Genomic DNA, 14,646 nt, shown 5'->3' on the forward strand with positions numbered 1-14,646 from the left:
TTATTTCGGCATGAAACACAAAAGGACATGTGAGCGGTTATTCAAAATTAGCCTACATCACTGCAGTTTACAGCCTAGACAAATTGTGTACTAACAATAATACATTCCTCATTACACTGGGTTGTTGTAGCCTAGGACGTAGAATAATTGTATTTAAAAAAATAAAAAAAGTAGGCCAAAATCTTCCATTTGATAATCTTTTACCTTGGCTGAAAGAGTGATGGACCCTACAACCATGCATGTTGAATTACCGCAAATTACTGTAGTCTATAGCCTATTAAAATAGCCAAATAAATAACGACCATAACAGTCAATGGGGGAAAAAAATCATGGCTTTCGAAACATCATGATTGTGGGTCCACTTCCCGGCCATGAACACATGCATACTGTCGCTTTGGATAAAAGCGTCTGCTTAATGTCACATGTATTATTTTTGCACACCTCGTGTGAGATATCAAACAATTTCCTGCATGGATCTTTTGACAGTAGTTATGGGTTGCCTGCGCTTTCTGAGAAGACAGAACAAAATATAACTATCATCAACTGTGTAACTTTGACAGTGTTTCTTTGTCATAACCCAAGTTTGCATGCTACATTTTTGCTGAACCTGAACATAGACAAAGTTTAATTCAAGATTGAGACCTCACATCACCAAGTCAACAATAGGCTACTATTTCCTGTCTGTTTTACAAATCTATGATTGTAATTTTCAACATAGCAAATAGAGGCATACATGTATCGTCAATTACCCTCATCAATGCTTTCTGAAGTATCCTTAATAGGGAACTAGCATTACCTCTAAAGGAACCAAAAACACACAATGCAGCAACGGTGGCCTCTGCTGCTTGAGCCGTCTGCCTTGCAGCGCAAGCCTGCCATGCCAGCCAGAAAAGATACCAAAAATGTCAATAGGTCATTGTAGCTATTGTATTTGTAGCAGTGTATTTCGTTGCTGTCGCTAATTAGTTTGTGACATTGTAGCTAGCTTAATTTCTGGACTGGTCATGGTTGTCAAAGTTTCTTCGTTAATGTTAGCCAACTAGCTATCTTAGCTAACTGTTAGAGCAGAGAGAGCTAGCTAAGGCAATATGTTTAGGGTCTAGCCGATGTGATATTAGGTAGCTAATTAAGCTAGCTAGTGTTTTTATTTGTAAAACATTGGTAGTCTAGCTAAGACTAGGAAAGCACATGATCTACATAGCTAGCTAACAGTGACAGTTAGCTAGCTATCATTTTCTTGCTAGCTAAGTCCAGTGAGTTAAAGGACTTGCGCGACCCCAACTGAATTACTTGGAATTAGCTACTGTTGTTGACTAACCCCACTCCATACAAATTTGCGCAACCACGGCATTCAAACGAGACTGCAATAAAAACTAATGGGACTGTAGCGACTGTGTTGGCATCAAAATCTGGGGTGTGAACTACGTTTCTATTCAAGCATTGATTGAAATGTAATGGCGCGATAGTATTGGAGAAAAGTTGGAGAAAATAAACCCGCCCCTCCGACGCTGTACGTTAAATTGTGTAGTGTCATGACGTAACGTACAGCACGCATAATGCAACTCATTCTGTGTTGTACAGCCTCTCTCCACCAGGTGTTGCACTTCTCTCGCAGTTTAAAAATAAGAAAAGGGACAGGGGGGATACTTAGTCAATTGTACAACTGAATGTATACATTTCTTGCGTCATCACTGCAAGCCATCATGACTCAAAAGCCGCTGTTAACTTCTGAAGACAACTTTAGCACCGCCCTAAAAACCTGATTCAAATTCAACACAAACCTTCAAAAACAGTTGAAGTCGGAAGTTTACATACACGTAGGTTGCAGTCATTAAAACTCATTTTTCAACCACTCCATAAGTTTCTTGTTAACAAACTATAGTTTTGGCAAGTCGGCTAGGACATCTACTTTGTGCATGACACAAGTCATTTTTTCAACAATTGTTTACAGATTTAACTTAATCACAATTCCAGTGGGCCAGAAGATTACATACACTAAGTTGACTGTGCCTTTAACCTCTAGGGTAGGGGGCACTATTTTCACCTCCGGATGAAAAGTGTGCCCAAAGTAAACTGCCTGCTACTCAGGCCCAGAAGCTAGGATATGCATATAGTAGATTTGGATAGAAAACACTCAAGCTTCTAAAACTGTTAAAAATCATGTCTGAGTATAACAGAACTGAAATGGCAGGTGAAAACCTGAGAAATCCCATTTCCTGGATGGATTTATGTTTGTAGATTTCCATTGACTGCCTATACAGATTCCATTGACTTAGGACTCAAATTGAACTTCCTATGGCTTCCACTAGATGTCAACAGTCTTTAGAAATTGTTTCACGCTTGTATTCTGAAAAATGAGGGAGTAAGACCACTCTGAATGAGTGGACACCGCAGTGACCCAGAGGTTTTTCCCATGCGTGCGACCGAGAGCGCGCTTTTCTTGTTTTCCTGTTATATTGACAAAGCTTTTGTCCGGTTGAAATATTATTGATTATTATGACTAAAATTAACCTGATGATTGATTATAAACATCGTTTGACATGTTTCTATGAACTTTACTGATAGTTTTCAGATTTTACATCTGCCTTTGAGCCTGTGGATTACTGAACAAAACGCACAAACAAAAACGGAGGTTTCTGGATATAAAGAGGGACTTTATCGAACAAAACAAAAATTTATTGAGCAAATGGGAGTCTTGTGAGTGCAACCATATGAAGATCAAAGGGAAGTGATTAATTTTATCGCTATTTCTTGTGTAACTCCTCTACTTGGGTAACTCCTCTACTTGGCTGGTAACTGTTTGTAATGATTTGTCTGCTGGGCGCTGTTCTCAGATAATCACATGGTATGCTTTCACCATAAAGTATTTTTGAAATCTGACACAGTGGTTGGATTAACAAGAAGTTCATCTTTAAACCGATGTATAACACTTGCATGTTTTATACATTTTTATAATGAGGATTTCTGTTTTTGAAATTGGCGCTTTGCAATTTCACTGGATGTTGGCCAGGTGGGACGCTACCATCCCACACCCCCTAGAGAAGTTAAACTCCAGAAAATGTTGTCATGGCGGAGCTCATCGCCTTCTTCAATCATGCAGAGACGGGCAGCATGATAGTCTCGTCAATGATTGTGCTTTACAATGGTATTCATATTACAGTTGACCTGGAAGTATTACGTTTTTGGGACGCTAAAATAAGGTCCATTGTACGTTACAGCACGATGTACAGAAGTGCGTTAGCTTCCAGTAGTGGTCGACCACACAGCCTCTCTGACAGACTGTCTCCACCTTCCACCACCATGCACCAAATACTCACTGTTCACAGGCAGAAACTTGTGACAACAGTTATCACTCATAATAACAGTATTTGTTGAACAATAATTAGTTCATCCATTCTGGTTTACGATACATTTTAACTTGCCACTAATAACTAATTATAATGTTAAACAACATTCTATAGGTTGAATGACGAGTGTTTCCAGCTGACCGCCTTCATCACTTGAACCCCAGGTAAAGTGATGTGCTCTACAATACATGTCTTCTTGTTTGTCTTCCTACCAGTAGACTGTCTCTCCACCCTCAGCCTCTCTGACTCTCTCTACCTTCCACCACCGTGCGCCAAAAATACTCAAAATGTGAATCCGAAGGCTAGCACCCTGAGCTGGACAGTGAAGGAGTCAATCTCAAATGTGAAAACTGTTCAAGATTCTTGAAGAAGATAAGTTATGTTGAGCTTAGTTGAACTGTTCTTCCCCATCAGAACCAAACATAAACCTGTTTATCTGAAAACATGGTTAAAACTATCATTTGTATATAATGGTTAGCCAGTCCTTGCATCCATAGCTCCTACATGTTTATGGTCAGTGCTATCTGGAATCCTTGGGACATCCCTACCCTAAATCATAACCCTAACCATTTTAAAATGTCAACTTCAATGGGGTAGGGAAGTCCAAAGGATTCTGAATGGCACGGACCATACGTTTATCACCTGAGAGCTTTATCCATGAATACTGGGCAAGGGGACACAAGACAAGAGAATGGTGTGAGAGAGTGGCCTGACCATAGAATTAGGATACTATTATAACATAGCCTGACAATAGATCACAGAGAACAATTATTTTCAGAGGGAAATTGATCCGAGGCCTTTGTGGCCCATGGGCCGCCCGTTGCCCATCCCCGACCTAGAGTCCTGAAATTCTGTGCATCGGTCCCTGTTCTCACAAGGAACAAATGTGCCTCACGGACCCTCAAAGTATGCCATGATGGATTTTCCGCCATTTTGAATTTGAAAAACACTTAAATGACATCTCTTCCGGAATCACAGGGCCGATCTGGATGAAACTTGACCAAGGTCTTTCAACTCAATATTTTCCATGCTAGTATGTCAAAACTGACCAATAAACATTCATGTGGGCGTGGTCTGGAACATAAAACGCATACAAAATCAAACCCTGTTGTATTGTAACCAAACTTTGTACAAGTTCCAAACCCCGTCAAGATTTAACACATGCAAGCACATTCAGATTGAACACACGGTGGCGCTACAATAGGCACATAATACTTATTTTCCACCATAATTTGCAAATAAATTCATTAAATTCAAAATGGCGAAAATTCATTTTGTCTGTCATAGTTGAAGTGTACCTATGATGAAAATTACAGGCCTCTCGTCTTTTTAAGTGGGAGAACTTGCACAATTGGTGGCTGACGAAATACTTTTTTGCCCCACTGTATATCTCTTGATCTGTTAAACGCAGTTTTGAATTTTAAAACCTCGTTGGTTTTTGAGTTGATGTGCTTCCCATTTCAGGTCTAGATTGTGATTCCAAGGATGTTTGTGTGAAGTCAAAATTGGAGTAATTGTTGTAACTACTTTTTTTTCTATTATTCAAAAGATGCCATCAGGAGAAACACTTTGACATTCAAGGCTACAAGATGGAGAAGTTGGTCATAAAGTGACTGCAGCTTGCACCAGACGGAGACGTAGGCAGGAAGGAGAGGACCGGACACAGCAAGGAAAGAGCAGATAAACCCAGAGAGACATACATACTAGAGGTCGACCGATTATGACTTTAACGGCAATTATTGGTAGACCAAAAAAATCCGATACCGATAAAAATGTATTAAAAATACATTTAAAAAACGGCCAATTTTCACATACACACACACACACACACACACACATATTTGTAATAATGACAATTACAATACTGAATGAACACTTATTTTAACTTAATATAATACATCAATTTAGTCTCAAATAAATAATGAAACGTGTTCAATTTGGTTTAAATAATGCAAAAACAAAGTGTTGGAGAAGTAAAAGTGCAATATGTGCCATGTAAAAAAGCTAACGTTTAAGTTCCTTGCTCAGGAAATATGAAAGCTGGTGGTTCCTTTTAACAGTCTTCAATATTCCCAGGTAAGAAGTTTTAGGTTGTAGTTATTATAGGATTATTTCTCTCTATACCATTTGTATTTCATATACCTTTGACTACTGGATGTTCTAATAGGTACTTTAGTATTGCCAGCCTAATCTCAGGAGTTAATAGGCTTGAAGTCATAAACAGGGCAATGCTTGAAGCACAGCAAGGAGCTGCTGGCAAATGTACGAAAGTGCTGTTTGAATGAATGCTTACGAGCCCGCTGCTGCCTACCACCGCTCAGTCAGACTAATCTATCAAATCATAGACAATTATAATAAACACAGAAATACGAGAGACTTACACGGAACCAAAACCGGCTGCGTGCGCTATCGTGCATACATTTATTTTGACCCCCCCACACCAAACGCGATCACGATACACAGGTTAAAATATCAAAAACAAACTCTGAACCAATGACATTATTTGGGGACAGGTCGAAAAGCATTAAACATGTATGGCAATTTAGATCGTAATATTAGCTTGCACCTGCTAGCTAAAGTTAATTTGTCCTATTTAGCTAGCTTGCTGTTGCTAGCTAATTTGTCCTGGGATATAAACATTGAGTTGTTATTTTACCTGAAATGCACAAGGACCTCTACTCCGACAATTAATCCACACATAAAACGGCCAACCGAATCGTTTCTAGTCATCTCTCCTCCTTCCAGGTGTTTTCATTGTTTAACTTATATGGTGATCGCATCTAAACTTTCATTGTATTACTATGACTACCGGCAAAACAGTTAGTCATTCACCCACGTGGGTATAACCAATGAGGAGATGGCATGTGGGAACCCGTTTCTATAAACGGGTACCCACCAATGAGGAGATGGGAGAGGTAGGACGTGCAGCGCGGTCTGCGTCAGAAATAGGAATGAGTTCTATTTTAGCCCTTGGCGTCGCAGACATACGTTGTCGCGCGTGGGCAGTGTGGGTGCAATAATTGAATAACAAGGATTTCTACATTTATTTTGCGACGTGTCCGGTCTGGTCATCATGTTAGGTCATTAATATGGTCAAATCCGGAAACTATAATTTCAAAAACAAAATGTTTATTCTTTCAGTGAAATATGGAACCGTTCCGTATTTTATCAAAACGGGTGGCATCCCTAAGTCAAAATATTGCTGTTACATTGTACAACCTTCAATGTTATGTCATAATTATGTACAATGTGCAAATTAATTATGGTATTTGTTAGGAAGAAATGGTCTTCACACAGTTCGCGTCGAGCCAGGCGGCCCAAACTGCTGCATATACCCAGACTCTGCATGCATGCACGAGAAGTGACACAATTTCCCTAGTTTAAAAAAATGTAAGTTAGCAGGCAATATTAACTAAATATGCAGGTTTAAAAATATATACTTGTGTATTCATTTTAAGAAAAGCATTGATGTTTATGGTTAGGTGCAACGAATTGCTTTTTCCGCGAATGCGCTTGTTAAATCAACCGTTTGGTGAAGTAGGCTGTGATTCAATGAAAAATTAACAGGCACCGCATCGATTATATGCAACGCAGGACAAGCTAGATGAACTAGCAATATCATCAATATCTGTTGTGCCCATGAACAAGGCAGCTAACCCACAGTTCTTATGCTGTCATTGTGAATAAGAATTTGTTCTTAACTGACTTTCCTAGTTAAACAAAGGTTACATTGAAAGATTTTTTAATTTTTATTCATCTACACACTAGACCCTATAATGACAAAGAAAAACAGGTTACGAATTTATTGATCATTTATTAAAATAAAAACAGTAATACCTTAAACATAGTTTAAGTCAGAAGTTTACATACACCTTAGTAAATTACATTTAAACTCAGTTTCACATTCCTGACATTTAATCCTACTACAAATTCCCTGTCTTAGGTCAGTTAGGATCACCACTTAATTTTAAGAATGTGAAATGTCAGAATAATAGAAGAGAGAATTATTTATTTCAGCTTTTATTTCTTTCATCACAATCCCAGTGGGTCAGACGTTTACATACACTCAATTAGTATTTGGTAGCATTGCATTTAAATTGTTTCACTTGGGTCAAACGTTTTGGGTTGCCTTCCAATAGCTTCCCACAATACGTTGGGTGAATTTTGCCCCATTCCTCCTGACAGAGCTTTTGTAACTGAGTCAGGTTTGTAGGAAACCTTGCTTGTACACGCTTTTTCAGTTCTGCTCACAAATTTTCTATAGGATTGAGGTCAGGGCTTTGTGATGGCCACTCCAATACCTTGACTTTGTTGTCCTTAAGCCATTTTGCCACAACTTTGGAAGTAGGTTTGTGGTCATTGGTTGCAAATGGTCTTCCAAATGGACAAACTTTAACTTCCTGACTGATGTCTTGAGATGTTGCTTCAATACAGCCCCACATCATTTTCCTTCCTCATGTTCTATTGATCTAGTTTGTGTAGTGTACCAGTCCCTCCTGCAGCAAAGCAACCCCACAACATGATGCTGCCACACCGTGCTTCATGGTTGGGATGGTGTTGTTCGGCTTGCAAGCCTCCCCCCTTTAACGATAACGATGCTCGTTATGGCCAAAAAGTTCTATTTTTTCTTTAATCAGAACGGAGGGCATTTCTCCAAAAAGTACGATTTTTGTCCCATGTGCAGTTGCAAACCGTAGTCTTGCTTTTTTAATGGCAGTTTTGGAGCAGTGGCTTCTTCCTTGCTGAACGGCCTTTCAGGTTGTCAACATAGGTCTAGTTTTACTGTGGATATAGATTGCACTTTTCGCACCAAAGTACGTTCATCTCTAGAAGACAGAATGCGTCTCTTTCCTGAGCGGTATGATGGCTGCGTGGTCCCATGGTGTTTATACTTGCGTACTATTGTTTCTACAGATGAACATGGTACCTTCAGGCATTTGAAAATTGCTCCCAAGGATGAACCAGACTTGTGGAGGACTATAATTTTTTATCTGAGGTCTTGGCTGATTTCTTTTGATTTTCCCATGATGTCAAGAAGAGGCACTGAGTTTGAAGGTAGGCCTTGAAATACATCCACAGGTACACCGCCAATTGACTCAAATGATGTCAATTAGCCTATCAGAAGCTTCTAAAGCCATGACAATTTCCTGTAATGTTCCAAGCTGTTTAAAGGCACAGTCAACTTAGTGTAAACTTCTGACCCACTGGAATTGTGATAGATTTTTTCATTTATAAATCACTGTCTGTAAACAATTGTTGGAAAAATTACTTGGGTCATGCACAATGTAGATGTCCTAACCACCTTGCCAAAGCTATAGTTTTAACAAGAAATTTGTGAAGTGGTTGAAAAACTAGTTTTACTGACTGCAACCTAAGTGTATGTAAACTTCTGACTTCAACTGTAGGTATTGAGAGCCTTTCCATTGACCCTTTACTCAATACTTTGTTGAAGCACTTTTGGCAGCGATTACAGCCTTGAGTGTCCTTGGGTATGACGCTACAAGCTTAGCACACCTGTATTTGGAGAGTTTCTATTCTCTGCAGATGTTCTCAAGCTCTGTCAGGTTGAATGGGGAGCATTGCTGCATCGCTATTTTCAGGTCTCATCAGAGATGTTCGATCGAGTTCAAGTCCGGGCTCTGGCTGGGCCACGAAAGGACATTCAGAGACTTGTCCTGACGCCACTCCTGTGTTGTCTTGGCTGTGTGCTTAGGGTTGTTGTCCTGTTGGAAGGTGAACCTGCGCCCCAATCTGAGGTCCTGAGCACTCTGGAGCAGGTTTTCATCAAGGATCTCTGTACTTTGCTCCGTTCATCTTTCCCTCGATCCTGACTAGTTTCCCAGTCCTTGCCACTGAAAAACATTCCCCCACAGCATGATGCTGCCATCACCTTGCTTCACCGTAGGGATGGTGCCAGGTTTCCTCCAGATGTTTTGCTTGACATTCAGGCCAAAGACTTCAGTCTTGGTTTCATCAGACCAGAGAATCGTATTTTTCATGGTCTGAGAGTCTTTAGGTGACTTTTACTGAGGAATGGCTTCCATCTGGCCACTCTACCATGAAGGCCTGATTGGTGGAGTGCTGCAGAGATAGTTGTCCTTCTGGAAGTTCTCCCATATCTACAGAGGATCTATGGAGCTCTGTCAGAGTGACCATCAGTTTCTTGGTCACCTTTCTGACCAAGGACCTTCTCCCGATTGCTCAGTTTGGCCTGGCTGCCAGCTCTAGGAAGTGTCTTGGTGGTTACAAACTTCTTTCATTTAAGAATGATGGAGGCCACTATGTGTTTGAGGACCTTCAATGCTGCACACATTTTTTGGTACCTTTCCCCAGATCTGTGCCTCGACACAATCTTGTTTCTGAGCTCTACGGACAATTCCTTGGTTTTTGCTCTGATATGCACTGTCAACTGTGGGACCTTTATATAGACAGGTGTGTGCCTTCCAAATCATGTTCAATCAATTGAATTTACCACAGGTGGACTCCAATCAAGTTGTAGAAACATCAAGGATGATCAATGGAAACAGGAGGCACTGGAGCTCAATTTCAAGTCTCATAGTAAAGGGTCTATAATGATTACTTATGTAAATTTGAGAGGATTTTTTATTTTTAATACATTTGCAAACATTTCAAAAACCTGTTTTTGCTTAGTCATTATGGTGTATTGTGTGTATATTGTGAGGTAAAAACAGCTTAATCCATTTTAGAATAAGGCTGTAATGTAACAAAATGTGGAAAAAGAGCAAGGGTCTGACTACTTTCTGAATGCACTGTACGGGGCTAACTAGATAGAGCCAACACAGATGCCAAACAGCTAAAATCACATTAACTAAGGCTTTCACTGTGCTGTGGGAGTTACAAAAAACAGATTGGAATTTTTCTAAAATAAAGTTGGGACTTAACACGTTTCTCCAGATTTTTGCTTAATAATGGAAGGTTGGAAATTGGCTGAAAATTTGCTAAAAATCTGAAGAATCTAGATTACTTTTTTTCAGAAGGGGTTTCACCACAGCAGTTTAGTGCAGTGGGGAAAGTGCCTGTGAACAGTTAGTGATTAACAATAGCTTGCACTTCTTCAGATATGAAGAAGGTGGTGGGGATAGCCTCAAGAAGGCAGGTGGAAGGCTTAATTAAGTTGTGATATCACTTTCCAGTGCATGTCTGTGCCAACCAGGGAAAATAAATCCATAGTCCCTTTGCGTGGTAGCCTAGGACACATATCAAAATTCTCACCGGGTCTTGCTTGACTGATACCCAGCCTAATGTTAGTTATCTCTGTAATATGGCACAAACTCATTACTTTTAGATGTGGAGGAAAGTTCAAAGATTTGCGGGGGTAGGATTTATCAAGCCATCAATGGTCCAGAAGAGCACTATCTGATTATTCTGATAAATAGTGAGCAAGTTATAAAAATGAGCCCGTCTGGCATTTCTAAATTGCCTTGTTATATGCCAAGTTGCCCTTATTTTGCAATTAAAGTGATCAACTAAATCATCACAAGATAAAGGCAGAATAGGTGGTGGTAATAAATTCTGTAGCAACTTCACAGGTAAGATAGCATTTCTTAATAATGCGTTCAGTATTACCCTGTGCAATAGGCAACGAGGTAGTAAAAGAATACACAGTGGTGATCAGATAAAGCAACATCAACAATAGAGGATACGTCAATAGAAAGCCCTTTGGTAATAACCAGGTCCAGAGTATGGCCGCATTTATGGGTGGGCCCAGTAACATGCTGGATAAAGTCCATAGAGCTCAAAAGATTCAGAAATTAAATGGCTATGGAGTCAGTATCTTGGTCAACATGAATATTAAATGCACCCAACAGTTATTTTATCATAGTTCTCAAAGACAATAGTTCAGTTAAAATCAGTAAAGAAAGTGGGGCAGTGTTTTGGGAGTGGTAGAAAAAGTACCCAATTGTCATACTTCAGTAAAAGTAAAGATATCTTAATAGTAAACGGCTCAAGTAAGTCACCCAGTAAAATACTAATTCAGTAAAAGTTTTAAATGTATTTGGTTTAATATACTTAAGTATCAAAAGTAAATGTAAATCGCTAAAATTGACATAAGTATCAAAAGTAGAAATAAAAATATTTTCAAATTCCTTATATTATGCAAACCAGACGGCACTATATGCTATTTCTTAAATTTGTGGATAGCAAGGGCACACTCCAACATTCAGACATGATTTACAAACAAAGCATGGGTGTTTATTTAACGAGTCCACCAGATCAGAGGCAGTAGGGATGACCAGGGATGTTCTGCTGATAAGTGCGTGAATTGGACCATTTCCTGTCGTGCTAAGCATTCAAAATGAAACGAATACTTTGGGTGTCAAGAAAAATGTATGGAGTAAAAAGTACAATATTTTCTTAAGGAATGTAGTGAAGTAAAAGTTGTCAAAAATATAAAAGTACCCAAAACAACTACTTAAGGTAGTACTTTAAAGTATTTCTACTTAAGTAGTTTTACACCACTGTGTTTTGGTGGCCTATACGGGGTTATGGCAAGCACGGGTGCCTGAAATTTAAACAGTACAGCATGATGCTCAAAAGACCCAAAGTCGCCAAACAAATGGTCTTACAGCTGAGAGCATTAGTTAAAAAAAATAGAGGTTGCCCCCCCCCCCCCCTTATTCCCTTTTCTGATAGAGTATGAAAAGCTGTTGTCTGGGTAGGGGGGATTGGTTGGAATAACTTATTAACGTTACAACCATGTTTTCTGACAGTCTTATCTTTCAGAGTGGTAGGAGATGACAGTTTGTATAAACTCACTAGAAGGCAAAGTTAAAAGGAACATAAAATTAGGTTACTCACAATAACCATAGTGCCATTTTAACAGGAGTTGATAGGCTTTCCAAGTTCTCTGTTGCTTATTTCTGACAGGGCGAACTGGAGGACTAATAGACCCTGTCCGTCAGTCTCAAAACAGTTTGCGATGTTGCTGGAAATAATCATGAACCGCTGCGGTTAGGGCGAATCTTGTCCCTTTTAAAAAGTGCTTGTTGCTCCCACAGCAAATCAAAGTTGTCACAAAAATAAACATTCCTGTCATTAGAAAGTTTCTTCGTGTACTCGTTCAGGGCAAAGAGTCAGCTGAAAAGTTACGAACCCCTTCGGCAACACGGGAGGGGGCCATAGAGAATTATTATCTTCCCTGTGCTAGCGAGGGTGTTTGGAAAATGTTTCTCAGATCGCCTAAAAAAAAAGGAGTTCAAACCTGTGTGAGTGACAATGGTGTCAATATTGGAGTAGTTGGCCAGAACCGTGGGCAGGGGTTGTTGTCATGGACACAGGCTCCTGGGTGACAGTGGACCTTGGTCAGTCCACAGATCGTAAGCAGGCCAAAATCTCACCGTCGAGCTGCCCACAATAATGGTGTTGATGGAATCTGATGGGGAAGCGATCTGCTGAACTGTGGTGGCTGTTAGGGAGGGTGCCACCGGGCACCTGCCGGCTGTTAGTATACACCCAGGATCCCTGCAGACTCCTGGGGCTGGTAGGTCCGTCTCAAGAGGGGCAAAGCTGTTAGATAGATGGATCAGGTCTTTCGTATAGATGAAAGTGTGCCCAGACTGCCTCCCCAATCCTCTACGCCTTGCGAGTGTCCAGTCTCCTGTGGGCTGCGGAGTTGAGCTTTTACATCTGTCCGTTGGATTGGGACAGAGCAACACCGCCAGACTCAGCAACAGCTTTGCTATAGGAGGCATTTAAAACTGAGATTCGATTTGCCTGGGTTACAGAGGTTTACTCAGAACCATGTTATCCTTTTTCGCAGCTGAGCTAACAGACAGAGGATCTCTTCCCTAAGCTGCTTGATGGTGGTGCATTTAGGGCAGCACTCAAAATTGGCTCAGATTCTCCTCTACTCAATACTGGCCATGTAATTCTGACAAAGTAAAAATATATATTATTAGAATAGCCTAACTGACCATCTCAGTGGCCTTGTGGTTAGAGTGTCTGCCCTGAGATTGGAAGGTCGTGAGTCCGACTGTAAAAATGGGATATGATGCATCTCAGTTTAGCTCTCAGCATTAAGGAGAACGATTGGGGGTAACATCACATTGTAAAAAAATTATAATAATAATCTGGCAATCAACTGGACCTTGATAAGCTGACTAGTGTGTTTGAGCAGGGTTGGATAGTAGCTCTCCAAATGGAGGGTTGACAGACCACATGGTTTTGAATCAGTTCCCCACAAATTTAAATACTACACTGATGGGCGGGTTAAGTGCCTTGCTCAAGGCCACAACAGCAGAAGATATGATACATGGGAGGTCAGCAACCTCCCATTGTCAATACCAGTGACAATAATTAAGGTTATTTTGTACAGTGGTTCCTTGCATCGTACAAAAACAACAAAAAAAGTGTCACATTTTTTGGGGGGGGGGGGGGGGGGTGAGCGACAAGCGACTTGAGCTTTCAGACAAGTAAAGAATCAGTCCTACTTGCCCAAAGGCAAAAAAAAAAAAGTGAATGTCAAGCCCTGGATAATGTCAGTGTTACATTGATTAGTAAGTAGCTGGGAACTTGCGGGGTCTGATACTTGTGAGATTTGTTTATGACAGTTTGCAGTGGAACATAATTGTTTGGTAAGCTACTCATAGGTGTGCTGTGAGCTACTGATACTGTTGGAGACCCCTGCGCTAGGCTATTAATACAGCAGAGGAGATAAGATTAAAATGAAAAGGATGGTTTCATTTCTACATGTTCAGGTCTCAGATCAGTGGTGGGATTAACTGAAAAGCTCATAGAACGGGCCCCTAGCCATTTGAATAGTTTCAGGTGTAGGACCTACTTCTGATTCTGAAACTATATAGGATAGCGATGAAATATCCATAATTCAAGGAGCATATACTATTATAAAATCATAAACAGAAAATTTAGAAATGCACGCTTCTCAATGAAAAACACTTGTACCACAAACTTCTCAGTATGTCAAGTAGGAAGGAGTTTGTGGAGTCTGAACCAGATGAGTCATTGGAATGTAACAGAGCTGAGCTAGCCTTGTGTGGTGCCAGTTCAGATCTACCTGGTCATGTTCTGAGGAAGGAAACAAAACTGAGGATAATAATAGCGGTCTACTCTAATGTGGACCCCTACTCTTTCAACTCACATGATCCCAAATGTGTGTTTGCATGAGTCTTATAAGACTTCACATATTTTAAACAACTGCTGCTGAATAGTACATATGATGTTCAGCGAAAGTCATCTTTATCACTGACGAGCTAGAAAAGACAAGGCAATATGTGATCATTCTGTGTGAGAAATCTCCTCATGTAGATCAACTTATCAG

At 40.2% G+C, this 14,646-nt stretch overlaps 1 protein-coding gene across 1 annotated transcript in view; it reads right to left on the bottom strand.

The window, feature by feature from the left end:
- LOC109889611 (terminal nucleotidyltransferase 4B-like) overlaps nt 1-14,646 on the bottom strand; it is a 50,046-nt gene that overhangs the window by 34,371 nt on the left and 1,029 nt on the right. The gene's annotated exons all lie outside the window — the stretch shown is intronic.

The sequence above is a fragment of the Oncorhynchus kisutch genome, linkage group LG4, assembly GCF_002021735.2.
Source record: "Oncorhynchus kisutch isolate 150728-3 linkage group LG4, Okis_V2, whole genome shotgun sequence".
In the NCBI taxonomy this organism is placed as follows: domain Eukaryota; kingdom Metazoa; phylum Chordata; class Actinopteri; order Salmoniformes; family Salmonidae; genus Oncorhynchus; species Oncorhynchus kisutch.